We start from the raw sequence: 4567 nt of genomic DNA, 5'->3' as shown, positions 1-4567 counted from the left end.
TTTAAAAACAACTAATTGATTAGGTATGTTTGGGAATAGCATTGTGTGACTGTGGTATGAGAGATGTGTGACTGTATGTGAGTTGTGTGACTGAGTCTTAATCAGAATTTTGGATAGTAACATAGATCTGTAGTTCCTCACAGACATCTATAGTTCCTCACAGAGATCTATAGGTCCTCACAGAGATCTATAGGTCCTCCTAGAGATCTATAGTTCCTCATAGAAATATGCTTAATCAGATGATTGACATGTGGATAGTAAGCTTTAATATAACGTTATCTTGGGGTTCCGTTACTTCACTGCCCATCAGAGTATCATGGAGTGGTATTGAGAGCGGAATGATATTTCAGAAAGCAGCGGAAGGTTTATAGTTCCTGGGAGGTTGATTTTGCCGTGGTCTCTGGGAGGTTAGAGAACCATTGAATTCCGGTCATTGTCCGGGAAACAAACGTATATTTTTTGGTTCCGCTGGGAGAATGTTTGGAGAGCTGGTTCGTAGCTGCGTAGAGTCCTTGAAAAAGCAAATGGAATGGTTGTGGTGAGTACCTGAGAATTTCTTAAGTTTTATATGGATTCTGTGAAAATATGAATTGTATGTGTCTATAATCGATTACTAGAGATAAGTAATACTGGGAATATAATTAGATACAATTTAAACAACCCATATGTAGACTAATGTAGGTTTTGAGTTGTTATTTTTAATGGATAATTTGATAAAGATGAGGTTTAAGCATTATTAACAGTCTACAAAGTCTGGGCAGTTGTCTCAGAAACTGATGGGAGTGTGTCCACTTTAGGATAATTACCCTAAGGATGAAACTATAAAACGCGTATTGGATTTTCTCCGTTCTGGTACCACATTTGAAAAAAACTGCACATAAGTCCTGAAAATGGGGTTGGGGTTCTTCCCAATATGAGTTGCTATATTTATTGAATAAACCTTTTTCCATAAAGTTAGAGTGAACCCCACTTTCTAAGAAGTTATTTGAAGAAACTTTTGGGGCTGTTTTTCATTGTCAAGAACCCTACGTTTCTTAGGGGATCTGAGAACAACTCCAGTTGAACCCTTCATTTTTAGAGTTGTAGTCGGATCTATTTACTCTCAGATTCAAAACATGATGATTAGCATCAATGATCAAGTCAGCTGCTGCTGCTCCAATACAGTATGAAGTGAGACGATGAACTCATGTTGAACTGGGCAGTCAGCTGCTGCTGCTCCAATACAATATGAGGTGAGACGGTGAACTGATGTTGAACTGTGCAGTCAGTCATTCATTCTGCAGTATGAGTCTATCAAATCAAATTGTATTAGTCACATGCGCCGAATACAACAGGTGTAGTGAAATGCTTACAGTGAATCCTTAGAGTGAAATGCTGACATACAAGCCCATAACCAACAATGCAGTTTTAAAAAGTACAAATAATAATAAGAAATAAAAGGAACAAGTAATTAAATAGCAGAAGTTAAATATCAATAACTAGACTATATACATAGGGTATCGGTACAGAGTCAATTTGGAGACTATATACAGGGGGTACTGGTACAGAGTCAATGTGCGGGGGCACCAGTTAGTCAAGGTAATTGAGGTAATATGTACATATAGGGAGAGTTATTAAAGTGACTATGCATAGATGATAACAGAGATTGGGAGGGGGGGCTTCCTCTGACACCGCCTGGTATAGAGGTCCTGGATGGCAGAAAGCTTGGCCCCAGTGATGTACTGAGCTGTACACACCACCCTCTGCAGTGCCTTGTGGTTGGAGGCCAAGCTATTGCTATACCAGAAAGTGATGCAACCAGTACACATATCTGTCGATGGTGCAGCTGTAGAACCTTTTGAGGATCTGAGGTCCCATGCTATATCTTTTCAGTCTCCTGAGGGGGAATAGGTTTTGTCGTGCCGTCTTCACGATTGTCTTGGTGTGCTTGGACCGTGATGGTTTGTTAGTGATGTGGACACCAGGGAACTTGAAGCTCTCAACCTGCTCCACTACAGCCCCGTCAATAAGAATGGGGGCGGGCTCTGTCTTCGTTTTCATGTAGTCCACAATCATTTTCTTTGTCTTGGTCACGTTGAGGGAGAGGTTGTTGTCCTGGCACCACACAGCCAGGTCTCTGACCTCCTCCATATAGGCTGTCTCCTTGTTGTTGGTGATCAGGCTGCCACTGTTGTGGCATCGGAAAACTTAATGATGGTGTTGGAGTTATGCCTGGCCGTGCAGTCATAAGTGAACAGGGAGTACAGGAGGGGGCTAAGCACAAACCCCTGAGGGGCCCCTGTGTTGAGGATCAGCGTGGCGGATGTGTTGTTACCTATCCTTAAAAAACATGAGCTGGCGCACACCCAGAAAAATAGTGTGTGAGGAGGTGCTGACTAACGACGAATAAACAAACTATAAAAATAAAGAAAGTCGCACACTCCATGTATAATCTCCCAGCAATTTAATGTTTTTTTTACCAACGTTTCAGCATCACTGTGCCTTCCTCAGGGTGATGTCATGACCACTTGAACCAGGTTATGTAGACAGACAGTGCAACCAATTACAATAGTGAGGGGTGTGTCATAATGATTAAGTTAATTCAAATGAATTAGTGAAATTGCTAGGGACGTCCCAAGGATGTATCTCTACCTGAAAATACATGATCTAAATGATTGATAGTTGGTATTCAGCAGTCATAAAGCCTAAATTACTTTAATGAACTACTAAAATAGTGATTTTGTCAGACAGCATAGACCGCAGCTCTACACTTTTTTGGCTGACTGATCCATTCATCCTTCCATCCCTCCTCAGCCTTCCTCTCCTCTGATGACCCAGTGAGGGTGGAGCTCAGTCAGAGAGCTGTTGATGGACTGGTTAGGAAGAACTCTTCTACAGCCAGAGAGGTGAGAGGTCACATATGGTTTAGATGGTAAATATTTATGTCCCCTTAGCGGTTCATCACGTCAGCAAAAGGGAATATGTTCCATCATCTATGTTTATTTACATTAGTGCAAATTTTCCACTGATATTGGTGTAATTTCTCACCCCTTTTGGCTGTATGAAAATTAATTTCCCCTCAGACACACATTTGTTCTTTGTTATTATGAAAGTCATTTGTGTCAAATGTACTTTCCCCCACTCATTCACCCCATCTCTTTACATTGCTTATGCATATTCAGTGGCCTGACCGTGTCCAGACTATGTCAAAGGCCCATCCTGGTAGATCTGAACCTAATGCAGCTCTGAGTGATCAGATGACAGAAGTCACATTTAGGTGCCAGGTGTAACTGAGGCTGTAGAGGCTCCATATCCATTACTTTGAGTGTTTTATATAATATGACTAAATGCGTTTCTGTGTTGCAGGAGCAGTCAAGAAATGGAACGGCAAGGCCACAGAACATGACATAAGCAGAGCTGTGGGAGACCACCTCAAGCCCTTGGTAGAGCCGGGGGTGGTGTTTACCACTCCACCACGCCTTCAGCAGGCTGGAAAAGGGGGATTGGTCTGTTTTTCATACTAAGATGGACCAAGATACGTGTTGCTTTTACACATATTTGTTCATTGGTTTGACATTAGTCTCGATTGGTCATTGGAACGATTTGTCTTACAATATGTTCGAATCAAATCAAGCTGTATTTATACAGTACATTTCAGACATGGATGCAACACAAAGGCTTCATAGGGAAAAAAACAAATAAAAACCAATGAAAAAACAGAAACATTTAGTACACAAACATAAGATTAAAAAAACATATAACTGAAAGACTAATGAGCACCTCACTGGCAGCGTCGCCGGAACCTAAAAGACGCACATCGCCATCAGCTGACTGGAGTGGGCAACGCAGTTGAGGAACCAAAATTGTATTTTTCATTTATTTCACAAAAGGTTAATATATTAAGTTGTTCAAAGAGAAGCATGTGTTGATTGATTCGTGTTTAATGAGTGAGTATTTAAAACAAACCTTACACCCACTACACATTTGCAATGCATACTGGGGCGGCAGGGTAGCCTAGTGGTTAGAGCGTTGGACTAGTAACCGGAAGGCTGCAAGTTCAAACCCCCGAGCTGACAAGGTACAAATCTGTCGTTCTGCCCCTGAACAGGCAGTTTACCCACTGTTCCTAGGCTGTCATTGAAAATAAGAATTTGTTCTTAACTGACTTGCCTGGTTAAATAAAAGAAAAAGAAAAAAACTTCTGACATGGATCATTTTGACCCCATAGCCAAAAATGTGGTTTATTCAATTCTTCCAAATTTTTCATGACTTTGTCAATCAACTTGCTATTCATAAATCTAAATATGGTTTAGTGTTTCTGTATCAATATGGACTTTTAACACATTCAAATCCTTTGGTCATTTTGACCACAGCCAAAAGCACATTTGATAAAGAGGACGTTTATTTCAAATCAAAATCAAATCACATTTTATTCGTCACATACACTTGTTTAGCAGTTGTTATTGTGGGTGTAGCAAAATGCTTGTGTTTCTAGCTTCGACAGTGCAGTAATATCTAACAATTTCACAACATATACACACTCATCTAAGTATTGGAATCTTGGTCCATCCCACCAGAGGGTGGAGGG

General features: G+C 40.7%; 1 long non-coding RNA gene across 1 annotated transcript; it reads left to right on the top strand.

The window, feature by feature from the left end:
• Positions 1 to 433: 433 nt before the first annotated feature.
• Positions 434 to 4101, top strand: LOC135563571 (uncharacterized). Its single transcript, XR_010460384.1, has 3 exons — positions 434 to 538; positions 2794 to 2885; positions 3346 to 4101. It is a non-coding gene; the product is annotated as an uncharacterized LOC135563571 (long non-coding RNA).
• Positions 4102 to 4567: the final 466 nt, after the last annotated feature.

The sequence above is a fragment of the Oncorhynchus nerka genome, linkage group LG21 (genome assembly GCF_034236695.1).
Source record: "Oncorhynchus nerka isolate Pitt River linkage group LG21, Oner_Uvic_2.0, whole genome shotgun sequence".
Lineage (NCBI taxonomy): Eukaryota > Metazoa > Chordata > Actinopteri > Salmoniformes > Salmonidae > Oncorhynchus > Oncorhynchus nerka.
Note: the sequence above shows the minus strand (reverse complement) of the source record. Positions and strands in the feature narration are given on the sequence as shown.